The sequence below is a fragment of the Pleurodeles waltl genome, chromosome 6 (genome assembly GCF_031143425.1).
Source record: "Pleurodeles waltl isolate 20211129_DDA chromosome 6, aPleWal1.hap1.20221129, whole genome shotgun sequence".
Lineage (NCBI taxonomy): Eukaryota > Metazoa > Chordata > Amphibia > Caudata > Salamandridae > Pleurodeles > Pleurodeles waltl.
In genome coordinates, this window is record NC_090445.1 from 1491884773 (window position 1) to 1491902396 (window position 17624).

Below are 17624 nucleotides of genomic sequence, written 5' to 3' on the forward strand. Positions count from 1 at the left end.
GGGACATGTGTTTTTTTAGCCAAATTTTGAAGTTTGCAAAGGATTCTGGGTAACAGAACCTGGTCCGAGCCCCGCAAGTCACCCCTCCTTGGATTCCCCTAGGTCTCTAGTTTTCAGAAATGCACAGGTTTGATAGGTTTCCCTAGGTGCCGGCTGAGCTAGAGGCCAAAATCTACAGGTAGGCACTTCGCAAAAAACACCTCTGTTTTTTCCCAAAATTTAGGATGTGTCCACGTTGCGCTTTGGGGTGTTTCCTGTCGCCGGCGCTAGGCCTACCCACGCAAGTGAGGTATCATTTTTTTCGGGAGACTTGGGGGAACGCTGGGTGGAAGGAAATTTGTAGCTCCTCTCAGATTCCAGAACTTTCTGCCACAGAAATGTGAGGGACATGTGTTTTTTTAGCCAAATTTTGAGGTTTGCAAAGGATTCTGGGTAACAGAACCTGGTCAGAGCCCCGCAAGTCACCCCTCCTTGGATTCCCCTACGTCTCTAGTTTTCAGAAATGCACAGGTTTGGTAGGTTTCCCTAGGTGCCGGCTGAGCTAGAGGCCAAAATCTACAGGTAGGCACTTCGCAAAAAACACCTCTGTTTTTTTCCAAAATTTAGGATGTGTCCACGTTGCGCTTTGGGGTGTTTCCTGTCGCCGGCGCTAGGCCTTCCCACGCAAGTGAGGTATCATTTTTATCGGGAGACTTGGGGGAACGCTGGGTGGAAGGAAATTTGTACTCCTTTCAGATTCCAGAACATTCTGCCACAAAAATGTGAGGGACATGTGTTTTTTAGCCAAATTTTGAGGTTTGCAAAGGATTCTGGGTAACAGAACCTGGTCCGATTCCCGCAAGTCACCCCTCCTTGGATTCCCCTAGGTCTCTAGTTTTCAGAAATGCACAGGTTTGGTAGGTTTCCCTAGGTGCCGGCTGAGCTACAGGCCAAAATCTACAGGTAGGCACTTCGCAAAAAACACCTCTGTTTTTTTCCAAAATTTAGGATGTGTCCACGTTGCGCTTTGGGGTGTTTCCTGTCGCCGGCGCTAGGCCTACCCACGCAAGTGAGGTATCATTTTTATCGGGAGACTTGGGGGAACGCTGGGTGGAAGGAAATTTGTAGCTCCTCTCAGATTCCAGAACTTTCTGCCACAGAAATGGGAGGGACATGTGTTTTTTTAGCCAAATTTTGAGGTTTGCAAAGGATTCTGGGTAACAGAACCTGGTCCGAGCCCCGCAAGTCACCCCTCCTTGGATTCCCCTAGGTCTCTAGTTTTCAGAAATGCACAGGTTTGGTAGGTTTCCCTAGGTGTCGGCTGAGCTAGAGGCCAAAATCTACAGGTAGGCACTTCGCAAAAAACACCTCTGTTTTCTCCAAAAATTTTGGATGTGTCCACGTTGCGCTTTGGGGCGTTTCCTGTCGCGGGCGCTAGGCCTACCCACGCAAGTGAGGTATCATTTTTATCGGGAGACTTGGGGGAACATAGATTAGCAAAACAAGTGCTATTGCCCCTTGTCTTTCTCTACATTTTTTCCTTCCAAATATAGGAGAGTGTGTAAAAAAGACATCTATTTGAGAAATTCCCTATAATTCACATGCTTGTATGGTCACCCCGGAATTCAGAGATGTGCAAATAACCACTGATCCTCAGCACCTTATCTTGTGCCCTTTTTGGAAATGCAAAGGTTTTCTTGATAGCAATTTTTTACTCTTTATATTTCAGCAAATGAATTGCTGTATACCCAGTATAGAATGAAAACGCACTGCAGGGTGCAGCTCATTTATTGGCTCTGGGTTCCTCGGGTTCTTGATGAACCTACAAGCCCTATATATCCCCGCAACCAGAGGAGTCCAGCAGACGTAACGGTATATTGCTTTCCATAATCTGACATTGCAGGGAAAAGTTACAGAGTAAAACGTAGAGAAAAATTGATGTTTTTTTCACCTCAAATTCAATATTTTTCTTTTTCAGCTGTTATTTTCTGTAGGAAACCCTTGTAGGATCTACACAAATGACCCCTTGCTGAATTCAGAATTTTGTCTACTTGTCAGAAATGGTTAGGTTTCTGGGATCCAGCATTGGTTTCATGCCCATTCCTGTCACTGACTGGAAGGAGGCTGAAAGCACAAAAAATTGCAAAAATGGGGTATTCCCCAGTAAAATGCCAAAATTGTGTTGAAGAATTGGGTTTTCTGATTCAAGTCTGCCTGTTCCTGAAAGCTAGGAAGCTGCTGAGTTTAGCACTACAAACCCTTTGTTGATGCCATTTTCAGGGGGAAATCCACAAGCCTTCTTCTGCAGCCACTTTTTCCATTTTTTTTTTAAAAAACGAAATTTTCACTGTATTTTGGCCAATTTCTTGGCCTCCTTCAAGGGAACCCACAAAGTCTGGGTACCTCTAAAATCCCTAGGATGCTGGAAAAAAAGGACGCAAATTTGGCTTGGTTAGCTTATGTGGACAAAAAGTTATGAGGGCCTAAGTGCGAACTGCCCCAAATAGGCAAAAAAAGGCCTGGCACAGGAGGGGGAAAAGGCCTGGCAGCGAAGGGGTTAAATATGCAGATGTTCAAAACAAAATGTCCCTAGACAAAGTTACATTTAGGTAATGTTTCTCTCATTTACAAAAAAGCAAAATGTAACAACCACAAATCTGAACGCATTAATTTCATATATTCGTAAGTAAAAATAGTTTGTCAAATTAAGAACAATAGAGCTCATACATAACCAAAATAGCCTATTTCATTTTTATTTTTACAGTTCCAAACCATGACACCATGGAAGACTGGGAGATAATCACAAACATCATATTCAATAGGCAAATTACTGTTCATTCATGTCATCAGCTGGAGCCAGTCCAGCTGTCTCACAGTAGAAATCCCACAGCAATAACACCAATATCAAAATCCTAGCGGTACTCCATCTTGTGGCCACAGGATCCTTCCAATGCACTGTGGTAGTATCTGTTGGCATCTCACAACCAACTATAAGTGGTGTGCTACAAAACGTTCTTTCTACAGTGATGATACATGTCAACAGCTTCATACATAACACAAATTGAGGATTTTGCAAATGTGAAGCGAGATGAGTATGCTATTGGTCTACTAACATGTGTGGTTAAAACAAGTTAAGCAGCACAAATTGCTTTGGTGGCAACATTTAACAGAAAACAAGTCTAATGTAATCTCAAAAACTTCTATTCAATCTCTGTGAAAGTTGTCTTTGTAGAAGATACGTACATCCAACGTGTGTGTGACTTCTACAGAATCAACCCATTCTGTCTTTGTACTCTGCCACAGCAGTATATAAGTGCAAATGTCACAACTATGAAATGTTCAAATGAAGGTGACATGAAAAAGGATCCTAAAACAGATTACTATGAAAAAAGTAAGGATTTTACATGACAAAACAAACACATTACAATTGACAAATAATGAGGACATATTTACTTATAACAATCAAAGATAAACAATGTAAATTAATACAGTACCCAATGTGTCAACATTTTTATCAACAAACTTGTTTGCCATGGAATTTCCTGAACTACTCATTTATAAAACGATTTCCAGCACAAACTGATTTTCTCATGATATTACAAGTTGTTTTGACATTGAATGTAACGTCATGTAAAGATATACTTACACTCATGTGAAGAAGTTCTCAATACCATCTTGACATAAGTACATTCCTCCCTTTTCACCACTATTTTCTTTATTTGGCGTTTCAACATCCTTGTCTGGTGTTCTGTTGCAGGGCTATGTTGTGCAACATGCAGAACTCAATGGTGATTTTGCAGACTTTATTGGGTGAGAATAGGAGGGCTCCAACAGTCTTATCCAAACAGCAAAATCTAGCCTTCAAGAGCTCAAAAGCCCACCCCAATGGCCTCTGTGTTCTTCCATGAGCATCAATGAAGAGGACTTCCCCTTGTGCTGCTGGATTCCGTTAGCAGTGCTAAAAACTAGATCAGGATAAGCTGAGTCTCCTTTATGAAATAATAATAAAATAAAAATGACTAAAAATATATCTAGCAAAAATATCTAATCCCATTGCAGATTCCTAACCTAAAAATTAACCAAATATTTATAATGAAATATTGTGCTTACCAACAAGCCAGGCACTTTCAGATCCTAGTTGTGAAATTTGCAGGGGATGGGATTATTCTCTAGTACACAGGAATCATGTGTTATTCCTAGGAAGTGGGCTCACATGCTAAGGATGGAACAGTTCAGGTAACCAGACAACTTGCATATTGATTGAATGCAGGGTCTTCCGATTGCGGAAGACCTGTTCTCTGTTGTGCTGTGGCACTAGTACAATAGGTGTGCCATCAAGTGCTCCAATCACGTGTGGTATGCCACTCAAAGCATAAAAATATCCCTTCACATTAGCAAAATCCTCATTTCATGGAAACTAGATGAAGCTGTTGATGTGGCTCATCATTGCAGAAAAAACGTTTTGCAGCACACCACTGAACGTTGGTTGTGGCATGCCACAAAATACATTTGTGTTTCTTTGCTTTTGTCACTATAAGTACGCCTGGTATGCCCAGACGTGGTTCCCGGGCTAACTGTGCCACTGGATTCAAGATAGCCTGGCTGATGAAGGGTGATACCCAGAAACTGGTCCCAAGATGCTTGTTTCCGGTCCAGGGAGGACCTGGCCTGGCAATTTGGGTTGGACTGTTCCCATGGGGAACAGGGTCAAGACTAATTTGCATATGTCTGGGTCCATACTTGGGTGGCATGGTGAGCAAAAGAATTGATGGATTAAACCCAGATCTGTGACTTGGGGTGAATGTTTGATTGGTTCTGCATTCTGTCCATCATTTGTGTTTTTATGCCACAAAATACTGCCATAGTGTATTGCAAAGATCCTGTGTACACAACATGGAGTACTGCCATGATGTTGACTATAGGTGTTATTTCTGTGGGATTTCTATTGTGGGATTTCTATTGTGAGGCAGAAGATTTGGCACCAACTGATTACATAAATCAATAATAGTTTGCCTATTTAATTTGAATGATTTGATGTCATCTCATTTTTCCATGGTGACAAAGTATGAAATTGGTCTAAATATTTGAGACTGCCACATTCTACCTCTCCCTGAGTTCATATGTCTGGATTTGAAGAAAAAGGAACAATATATCTTTAAATGTACCACCATTTCTTGGATATTCAATACACACCTCATGTATTTGTAAAGTTCTGTATGTTTTTGTAATATATATGTATACAACATTTTTAGTTATGTTGTAAATTAAACTGAATTACTTTTTCCTGTATGATTTATTTTTAAAACAATGTGTTAATTACCATTTTAAAATGCATTATGTACCAATTATTTGAAACTAGCCACCATTTTGAGTCATGGTGACACACTTTTTAAAAATACACTGGTTCACATTGTAAAATGGCATCCGCCTGACCTTGCTGTCAGGACATTTGCATTCCACTGCCATGTGTGACAGCAACCTACGAAAGTCAGTCGGTATGTCCATCTCCATTGACAATTAAGTTCATCATGTACATGTATGCAGAATTACAAAAAATCTCACGTGCCTCCTAACATTGCAGCCAACAACACCTCCTCAACTTTTGCTGCTGTTACTGACATACATCTGGAAGCAATGATGCCTAGCAAAGAAGGTTACAGGGCTCTTTACTTCTTGGCAGAAAAGTTGGAATTAATGACCACAGAAGTCCTGTCCCTGTGCAGCAAGCTGAATGGACATCAGAGGAACAGGTATATGTTTGAAAGGAAATGTATTTCTCACTAGCTTGTTCCTTTTTAAACACAGGCTACATGTTTGTGATTGAAGGGAAGTCATCCTAATAATTTGGCTGTGAACATAAATGTCTCTAAATTTAAATTAAAAGTTAACTGAAAAATGATAGACTGGGACAGGGCCATATTGTTATGTGTGGTGCTGGGGCATCAGCACACCAACAATCATTGCAAGTCCTCACCATGCTAATGGAAGCAGAGGGAGGGTTGATGAGGACAAGAAGGTGGCAAGCCACGATTCGGACAGAACCCACACCTAGAAGATGTGACGCAGACAATTGACCAAACTGCCCACACTACATGTGACATGCAGGTGGGGCATAGAACTGAGAGACTGCAAACATTAATGACAGGAACAATGCATGGGAACCAATATGACAATGTACCACCAATAGGAAGTCAATGACGTCACATTACAACTGGCACAAGACAGACACACTAATTGTACAATATCTAATTGCAGAGGACGATGGCTCTCCTGTGGATCTGTCTGTCCTGGACTGCCCTGATGACCTGGATGACCAGCTGACAACCATCAGCCAGAAAACCCTCCAATATGACATTCTAGACACCACCTTCAGTCGCAAGGAGGAGAATACATGTGGCAGCCATCCCATAGGACCCACCAACCACCCCAATAGCATGACCTGCCAGCTCAAACACAGCTGAGGACTCTGATGACACAGGGACCACCTTTGAGAGGACAGTAGTGGGAGTACAGCCGGAGCTGACAAAGGAGGTGCGGGTGGGGATGCAAACTATGGCAGCCGGCCATGAGGGGATGTGCATGTGCATGATGACGTCCACAGAACAGACAGCAACCATACAAGTCACACAGTCCTTACTGCAAGGAGTCCAACAGTGTGTGAGTGACCTAACCATTGCCGTGAGGGAGTTGCAACAACACCTGCCCTCCCAATCTTGCTGCTGCCTGCACAACAACAAACAGGACTCCATGCACCGGGAACTGGCCCCCCTCAGGGCAGGCATGGTTGCCTACCACAGGGATGTGGCTGCCATACTCAATAATCAGCATCTTCTTCTTGCTGCAGTTTGTGCCATATGTAGTTCCACAGATGGCAGCTGCCGGCAATTTGGTGTCCACTTTTCTAACTACTGAAGTGTTTGTTGCCCCCTCAAGCCCACCAGCACCACCATCAAGGGCAGAGGAGACGACACACACATCATAGGAGATGTGGAACAGATAATCTTCACCAGTAGGAGTACCTGGTAGCACCAGCCCATGCCACATAGGTACTGATTTACCTTTATTCTGTGCTTGACAACATGCCAGTGTTGCTGCAGTTGGTGACATGCACTTTTCACTGATACACTGTTAACTTTTCCACTATGGACTGCAATTGTCTCTCACTACTCCATTAGCAATTCATGTTCCTCTTCACTGAACAACACTTCATCTCAGAATGTCAGAATGTCCAATGGCATGTCCCTCAACCTTGCACTTGTGTTGTGTCACCATAGAATGCTTTACACTAATGGGGTCACAGACCTGGACTATGTAAATATTGCACTACCGCATTTTAAATAAACAGCACCTACACACCCACTTTGTCACTGTGTAATTTGACACATCTACTTTGCTGGAGATTTGTGATGCATGTAGCATGTCTATGGTCACTCAGTATCAATACCAGAGTGCATAAATAATATGGGCAGATATCTATGGACAAGGGCCCTGATTTATACTTATTTTGCACTGCATTAGCATCATTTTTGATGCAAAAGCAGCGCAAACTTACAAAATATCATTGTGTTTTGTAAGTTTGTGCTGCTTTTTCATTAAAAAATATGCAAATGAAGCACAAAAAATGTATAACTCAGGGCCAAGGTATCTGCAAGATGAAAGTCAATGCTAGCCACATCCCCTACAAGCAAGTCGTTGTGTATGTGACATTTTCTTTAAAACATACTCACCTCACCCACAACATACAGCAGGAATGGCTGTGTAAGAGTGTGTAAGAGTGTGTGGCCAATAACCTCAGCTGGGAGTACAAGTAAAACACATAGGTGTGAAATTTGTATACTTGACCTCTTCTGAAATTGGCACTACTCAGCTTAGCAGTGTTGACATGAACATCAGGCTGCAGGCAGATGTCCAACAGTGCCCAACATCACAACACAAAACAATTGCAGTTTAAAAAGCACACCTACCTGTCCAATACATGGGAACCATAGTCACGTTGAGTGGTGGGTACAATCAATGGCAAATGCATTGAGATTTAAATTTGTTGTAGCTGCCAGAGTGACAGCTCAGTTGGATGTGGGGTTTAACATGTCAAGAGAGGGATGTGGATGTAGGACGGAATTCACAGGCCTACAGACAGTTGGCACTGTACACTCATGCGAAGACCCTGAGCCCCATGCATATGACACATGCAGTAAGGAAGTAACTAAATCTTTAGTAACTATGTACGAAAGAGAACTTACAATTATGTAACACACCTATTACCCACAACTGGCCCTAACTACCCTATGCTAAGCTTACTTACCACATTTAACAACACACTCTAAACATTTGCCCCCACCTCCCCCCTTATGTGAAGAGACACATGTAGGACAACATATACTAACCGAAACATATAGTACCTAATACTAAACAATTAAATTGTTATTTTATTTATTTTTTTATAAATACACAACAGTCCCAACATTAACCCCCATCAACTAACCCAAAAACTAACATGTAATAATATGAACCCCCCAAAACCTACTTATCCTATCAAAACAACTAACCTACTCTAAACTATCACTAAACCCCTTAAACCCACTACAAAACAGGATGAGGAATGAGGAGGGAGGGAACTGAATTAGTGGTGAGGGGAGGCAAGCATTCACAGGTTTGCCCTCCTCGATGTCTTTTTAATTGCCTTCAGCCTGTGAGTATTTTTGTCCACATCCTTATGTATTGTGTCTAGTTTTTTAAACGCTTTCCTCATGTCCCTCTGGAGCTCAGCAATTGCAGCCATGTCAATTGCAGCAGGTGTGATGGTCTTTGTTGCAGACGTTGATGGTGCAGCAGGTGTGGTGGTCAGTGCTACAGATGTTGATGGTACATGGTTACCCCCACGTTTGGCCTGTTTCTGAGTGTAGGTCAGTGTGTTTTTACTGTGTCACTGGGATCCTGCTAGTCAGGACCCCAGTGCTCATAGATAAAAACATACAAGTCAGTGTGTTTTGCCTGTCCTACTGGTATCCTGCTAGCCAGGACCCCAGTGCTCATAGTTTGTGGCCTAATGTGTGTGTTGTCAGTAGTGCTTAACTGCGTCACTGAGGATTTGCTAATCTGCTTATGCTTTTACATTTGTCACTGTAGGCTAGTGATTTCATTTACCAATTTCAATTGGCACACTGGATCCCCCTTATAAGTCCCTAGTATATGGTACCTAGGTACCCAGGGCATTGGGGTTCCAGGAAATCCATATAGGCTGCAGCATTTATTTTGCCACCCATAGGGCGCTCAGACAAACCCTTGCACATGCCTGCCACTGCAGCCTCTGTGAAATAATGCACATGTTATTTCACAGTCATTTTCACTGCACTTAAATAACATACTTATGTGTAGATTCACAATGGTAACTTTAAATATGGCCATGTAACTTGTCTAAGATCATGGAATTGTCCCACATTCCAAATCTGGTATTGGGGAGTCAATTCTATGCATCCTGGGAGCTCCACTATGGACCCCCAGTACTGACAATCAGCTCTCTGAGGCTTGCACTGCAGCTACAGCAGCTCCCACCTCAAAGACAGGGTTCTGCTCTCCTGGGGTCTGGGCAGCCCAGTCTGAGGAAGGCAGAACAAAACATTTCCTCTGAGAGCAGGGTGTTACACACTCTCCCTTTGGAAATAGGTGTTACAGGCTGGGGAGGGGTAGCCTCCTCCGGCCTCTGGAAATGCTTTGAAGGGCACAGATGGAGCCCTCCTTGCATAAGCCAGTCTACACCAGTTCAGGGACACTTTGTCCCCTGCTCTGGCATGAAACTGGACAAAGGAAAGGGGAGTGACCACTCCCCTGTCCATCACCACCCTAGGAGTGGTGCCCAGAGCTCCTAGGAGTGGTGCCCAGAGCTCCTCCAGTGTGTCCCAGACTTCAGCCATCTTGCGTTGCAAGGTATGGGGCACTCTACAGGCCTCTGCATGGCCAGTGCCAGCAGGTGATGTCAGAGACCCCTCCTGATAGGTCCATACCTGATAAGTTAGCCGATCCCCCTCTCAGGGCTATTTAGGTTCTCTCCTGTGGATTATTCTTTTCAGATTCTGCTTGCAAGTTTCCTTCAGTAATCCTCTGCAACTACTTCATCATCCTCTGACCTCAGATCAACCACAGCCTGCTCCAGGAACTGCTGTAACAGCAACAAAGTATTCACAAGGGATACTTTTCCTCTGCAACTTCCGCTCTAGCCAGCAACTGCAACAGTTTTCATGGTGTACACGTTCTGAAGACTCCCTGTCTTCATCCTGCACCAGAAGGAGTGAATAAATCTCCCGTGGGGTGACAGAGTCACTCCCCTGCTCCAGTAGGCTCCTTCTAAGATGATGACCGGTACCCTTGGACTCCTCTCACAGCGACGAGCATGCTCCTAAGGACACAGAGGTTGGACCTCTTTGACATAGACTGTCCTGAGGTCCTGCTGACGCAGTTTGGAGGAGGTAATACCTTCCCTTCCCTGAGAGCAATGGTACCTCTGTGTACTGCATCTTCTTCACCTCCTGAGGCCTCTGTGCACTATTTGAAAACTTCCTTCATGCACAGCCTGGCACCGATCCCCAGCACTCCATCCTGTGATGCTCAACCGGCTGCGTGGGATCTTCCTTTGTTGTGCTGCACAACCTACATTTTGCACCTTCTTTGTCCCCATGTCCTGAGACTCCTGGGGGTGCTGCCTGGCATACTGAGGGCTCTCTGAGGTGCTGAGAGCCCACTCTTCCTCCTTACACAGAGTTGAGGCCCCCAGGTGCCTCCTGGGTCCAGCCAGCGGCATTTTGACGCAAAATGCACTTTTGTCATAACCAAGACTTGTTGGAGAGTTCCAACATGAATTCACATCTGCAGCCATCTTCAAGTCATGGGACAAACTTTACATCATGCAGGAACACACTGGCATCTCCCTAGGATGCATTCCTGCAGCCTTTGACTAACCGTGGACTCTTCTTTTGCACCCTCTTCTGGGTTGGCCAGGGCTCCTGTCCTTCCTGGAACTTCTTTCGTCTTCTGGACTTGGTCCCCTTCTTTTTCAGGTCCAGGAATCCAGAAGTTGTTGTTTGCACACTTGGTTGGTTACTGCATATTCCCAAAAAACGAGGTGTAGTGTGTCCTAAGGAAACTTGCAGTACTTTACTCCTGCTTTTCTGGGCTCTAGGGTAGGGTAATTTACTTACCTTTACTGTATTTTTACTCTCCATGCGATTCTGCACACACTACACTTGTATAGGGGGGAATTCATGATTTGCATTCCACTTTCTTAGTGTATGGTTTGTGTTGCTCCTAGACCTATTTTCTTCCATTGCAATCTATAGCATTTCCTATTGTTTGCATTGTTCTTTGACTATTGCTGAATTTTGGTGTCTAGTGTATATATTATGTATAATACTTACCTCCAGAAGGAATATTGACTCTCAGATATTTTTGGTACTGTGTCACCCAAATAAACACCTTTATTTTTGGTAACACTGACCATTGTCTTCACTTGTGTATAAGTACTGTGTAACTATCAGTGGTATTGCATGAACTTTGCATGTCTCCTAGTTCAGCCTAAGCTGCTCTGCTATACCTACCTATATCAGCCTTAGCTGCTAGAACACTACTACATTTCACCAATAAGGGATAACTGGACCTGGTATAAGGTGTAAGTACCCAAGGTACCCACTACAAACCAGGCCAGCCTCCTACAAGGTGTGGTGGTCCGTGGTGCAGAGGTTGACAGTGCAGCAGGTGGGGCAATGTGAGCATGGCCGCTGTGGTACTGGGTGCAGTTGTGGTGGTGTCTACAACCTTAGTGGCCAATGCTGGTCCCCCTTGGCTGAAAGCCTGCCTTTCCCCTGAGGCTCGCTCTCTCTGATAGCATCTTGCCATCCTTCAGTACCCAGACTCGACATCTAAGATGTGTCTGTATCTCACTGCCCGCTTCTGGAGAGCCCTGATCTCTGCTACATCTATGTTGGCAGCTGTAAATGAGAAATGAGTGAATTAATGTAAAAATGAGACAGGCAACCAGCAGTGTCATCATTGTGTGATGCATGTACTGAGGATAATCTAACCATCTGCCTTGATTTGCACATGCAGTCCAAATCACAGTACAGATGATACAATGTCCCTGATGAATGCAATGGCTGCCTACCCATCATGTCTTTTGCACCACAGCAAAGCACAACAAGAGTTGGACCAAAAAAAGTGATCTATGCATTGATGACTGTCATCTACACTGTGATCATCACATCTACCTACATATATGTTGTTCCCCTACCCTTGTGCCTTGGGGGGGGGGTGGACATGCAATACATCATCACAAATGTCGAGGACAACCACAAAAGAATGTCCACTTGTACATGGATTTAGTGAGTGGAACACATGTGAGGAGGGCTGCCAACTAGGAATAAGGTATCATAGGTCATTCACATCATCTACATTCATGTGTCCAGTTGTGAACACCTGATCTGCCAACACATTTCACAAAACACCCACATTGATACCAGCACATGTCTGGCCTTGACCTGCATGCACGGCTATTGCATACTGCATAAGTGTCATGTAAATGGAGTACAGGTTATGGGGCTAAATGCTGGGGGACAGTGACCAATGCTGTCCTACATGTACATTACAATAAAGGGATGCACATTTTTGTGCGGAAAACTGATGCATCACTGTGTTGTGAGAATGAGAGTATGTCCCAGTGACAATATACTGACACTGGAGCACTTCCAAGTCATAAGTGGTCCTACATGTGGCTAGTAATCACTGTGTTCACACGCTGCTTCCTATTGTGCAGCACAAGGCTCCCAAGATATGACTTTATGCCTGTGAATGTCTAACCCTTGCATGGAACACTATGTCAACATCTAGTCAAGTAATATATCAGATCACATGCCAGCTCATCATATCTTGCAATGAGTGCAACACATAAGAGTCACTCACAAAACAGCTGCAATCACTACACGGGACAGACATTATCACACTTACTAGATATGTCTGGGTCCTGAAACCGAGCCACTTCTCCAATGGTATAGGGGCTAGGTCCACCTGAAGAACATGGAAAGGAAATATATGCTCAATGTCAGATCAATGCGCAAATGTGTGGACAACATATCACAGTGTGTAACATTTTACATGAGGGAGGTGGTGATCCTACATGTAGACACTCCAACAGACATACCACTGCAAACTCACATTGACACTGACACTCCAGTGAGTGATAGACACACATCTGCACACATGCACTGAGCCTAACAATCATGTGGTGCTAAATCCGACTTCAAACATTTGTGGATAATCCATTTCAGATGGTACTCCATGTTGTGATTTCTATTTGGGTGACAATTGCAATGGCACTTCCCTGGTGCACTGCTATACTAGTGACTCAGGTATTGTGGCTTGTGCATCAAGGAACATTAAGTTACTGTGTGATGGACATGTGGCTGAATTTTCATCTGCAATTCTCATGCATTCAGTGGTCAATGACAGATGTGGCACAGTTGTATGTAGGTAACAAATGCCCCCATTGGCAGTGTTCCCTAAGCCGTGTGTGCCACCTTTGCCAACATAATGCAGGGATTATGAGTGTGTAATGATTACATTGTGGCGCTAAACATGGATTGGCCACTTTGCTGTCCTGATATAATGAAATGTGGTATGCTAACAGGTCTTACCTGATAATCATTGACAGAATGCATGGGCACGGTTGTTGTCAATGCACCTAAAATGTGTGACTAAGGGCCACATGTATGAAGATCAGGTTTTATGATTCACACTTTGTGAGACATAGCAACTAGCACTTTGAGAGTAGGATAATTTGAGGTACAACACTGTCAATGACACTGTTTGCAAATTACAAATTGGGTAGCAACTGACCTACCACATGAATTTGAATGAGGTAGGTCTCATTTTGCAAACCCCTTGGGAATGGTGGCACTTATAGGGATGCTGGCCTGCTGGTCTCATCAGACCACCGTGTCTGTGACTGCTTTCAAATAGAGATGTATAGTTTTTTTTTTTTTAATGCAGCCTTATTTCATCAAGGGTTAATCATGTCACAAACCAATATTATAACTTTAAAATATTATTTAAAGCAGACAGTGGTCCCTGGGAGCACTGCCTGCTCTGAAACAATTTTTGGGCATGCATTCACAAAGGGGAAGGGATCCCACTGGGTCCCTTCCCCTTTTGCAAATGGGTTAGCTCCAACTTGAATCTGGTGGTAACTGCAATTGTTTAGTGACAGCATTCGTGATCACCAAACAAGCAATCAGCAACTCGCAAATAGGAAAGGTACGACCCTTCCTAGATACATGTGCTCCTACGTGATAGTCGTACATGACTCAACAAACCTCAGGACTGCGTTGTTAACATGTATATACATGTGGACTAAATCTCAGTACTGGGACACTAACAGTTTGTTCTGCTTTCATCCAACATGGCCACAAACACTGCATACAGCACATCAAGACATCTGCTACTGTCACTCAGGAGCATTCTACTGTACACATTTGTCAATGTGATACTCACCAACAGGGCCATCGATCACCACACCCAGGTGGTCCAGCAGATCCTGCTCTCTGGCCACCAGGTCAGCCTAGCAATGCTTCAGCTGGTGCTCATTCCTGTTTGTGTGGTATACTCTATTGAGGTGGTAGAGCACCTTGCCCCACCGCAGCCACCTTGCCTCTGTGTGATGCCCATGTATAACAAGCCCACCCATCTCCAGCATGAATGGAAGTAACACCAGCCACACAAAGCCCTCACGCTCCTCCTCCCCATACGGGTCAGCCTCACCCTTCCCGATCTGTCCTTGCACAACAAAGCAAAACAGAAAAAGTACAAAAAAAGAAGGAAGAAAATGTAAAAAAAGGAAACTCACAGCCCAAACCTAAGAACCCCAACTAACCCAACTAATCTCACCCTCAGACAGAAACCCAACAGTACAAATACAATGCAAAAAACATTAACTATACAAAAGCACATAGACAGGTACAATAAACAAACAGAATATACAAAAGACACAAGAGAGACACCAAAAGATACAAGGAACGCAATCCAGACACCAGCAACACCGATACACAGCCACACAGTCAAGAAAAAGCACAGACTGTAAAGTGAAAGTGAATTTACACCCAGTGTACCATGCCTGTAAACAGGATTTCCTGTTACATCACTTCATGTCCTCTTTGTGGCCCATTTCCATCATGTGTGTATTTATTTGAAGCATACGGTGTTTGAGTGAATATTTTCGACGCATAACCTACATGTGTGGCAAAATACCACTCATTACCTGTAGACTTCACTTCCAATGGATATCCGCATGTGTGTGGTGCTCAGGTGGAATTAGAGCTAAGGGCCCATGTATGGTTAGTTAACATTTGCATGTTTTGTGACGCATTTGCATCAAAATCTTTAACTCAAACTGTGATTGCATGATTTTTTTAAAAGTAACATGCTTGCACCCTGTATCAACATGAAGATAGGATGGTATGGCCTGCAGTGTGTGGTATAGTGGCTGGCCACACGTGGTAGAGCATGCAACTGTGTGTTTTGTGTGTGAATGATCTGTAATAACAATATGTGTGTTTCTGAAGGAACGGCCTGCAATACTTTGGGCGTAATGCTCATGTATGAATGTGTTTCAAATAGGTATCCACATCTGAGGGTAATCAGTTATCTACAACAGTCATGATATGTGTTTGTGGTATGTGTTGAATCATGTGATGTGTGTAGTTGTTTGACTTTGGGGACATTACATATCACATGACAAACACAATTCAGGGATTATTGAGTATGGCTGATAAGTGCTAGGTCGGATATGTTGCGCCTCATATGTCATTAATTGTTGGTTACGACTTCATAGTGACTAGTGTGTGAAGTACTTATATATCGACCATGTGTACATGTTTGGTATGTACTGTGTTTGAGACACTGTGCCTTAATTCTACCCATAAAATATTTGGTACACGTCAGTTTGACTTATAAGAATTACCTATGGTACTTATGTTGCTGTGGTGGACCTGCTGCCCTGGCTGCATGTGTCAACATATTTTCAGATGTGCATTCTACCGAAGTGTTGAGTTCAAGTGTGTGGGCATGTGTACCCTGTGTCAGGATTGGGCTCGGGGTGTTACGGTTTCGGGAGGGTCTAGTCAGGACTCTGTTAGGGGCACCCCTTGAGTTCACAGAGTATCATGCAAGGAAGTAGTGTATCAAAGCCGAAGAGCAGCTAAAGGCATTCAAGGGGAAAGGCCAGCTATAATAAGGCAGAGAAAACAGAAATGTGAAGGCAGATAAACCTTAGTGTGAACAAATATGGAACGGGACAGTGTTAGAAATGGGGTCTTTGGTTGGCAGTCAGGTTACCACCTGTCCAAGCAAGGACCCTCACTCTAGTCAGGATAAATCACACATAATCCAAATTATCCTGTGCCCACCCTCTGGTAGCTTGGCACTGAGCAGTCAGGCTTAACTTAGAAGGCAATGTGTAAAATATTTGTACAATAAATCATACAACAACACAGTAAAGCACCACAATATTTATCTGGATAAATGCAGGTAAAAAATGATTCAAATGCAATAAGTATATGTTGAGATATCACTGTAAAAGTGATATGAAGAGTCTTAACTCTTTTACTAAACAAGAAATGTCTTTTTCAAGCACAAAGTACCTGGTTCGCCTGTAAAATCCCTGCAAAGAACCGCAGAGGAGGAGATGTGTGGAAACAAAGTGGGTGTGCGTCGATTTCTCGGGCTGCACACGGCGATGCATTGTTTCATTTTCACACAGGGATGGCTGTGTGTCGATTTATTTCCAGTGTTCAGTTGTAGATCCTCTTCGGGTTGTGGGGTTTTCGGAAGCCCCGGGGATGTTGCGCAGATTTCTGGCTTTGACAGGACAAAGTCACAGGGACTGCGCCGATCCAGTGGGCATTGTGTGGAAACTTCTACCTCACGGCAGGTGCTGCGTCGATTCCTCTCTGGAAGTCAGGCTGCGTCACTCTGGCTTGGTTGTGCATCAATTCAGTGGGCCATGCTTCAAATTTCCGGTGGCTACGATGGCGCTGAGTCGATCTTCTCACTGCAAAGTCGGGCTGCTTCGTTCTGGTTCGGCGTGCAGTGAATTTTTCACTGCGGTGCAGGCTGTGTGTCGTTTCCGGCAGGCTGTGCTTCATTTTTTGCCAATGTCAATGTAGTTCCTCCAAAGCTTTGGAAACAGAGTCAAACTTCTTTATACCATTAAGCAGATGAGCTCCTGTGTTCTGTATCCTTTGCAGCTTTTTAGCATCTCTGGCTGCACGCCCAAATAAAGGAAATTTAGTTTTTAAAAGTACAGAGCAACAATAACTGTTTTTCCCAGATCATAAGACAGAACTTTCTTTAGTATTTTTAACAGGTAAAAACAAGATGACACAAGCTGCTGCTCACTTTCGATACAGGAATGGACAGAGGACCAAGAGTGTGTGGCCACCAGGTGTTGTCCCAAAAAAGAGATGTCATTTTCCAAGATGTGCACCTCTGTCTTCTCAGAATTAAGCTTAAGGCAGTGGCTGCTCATCCGATTCAACCCTCATAGAATGATTAAAGTGATCAGTCATCTCCTTTAAGTTGTTAGTATTAGATACCATTAATTGAGTATC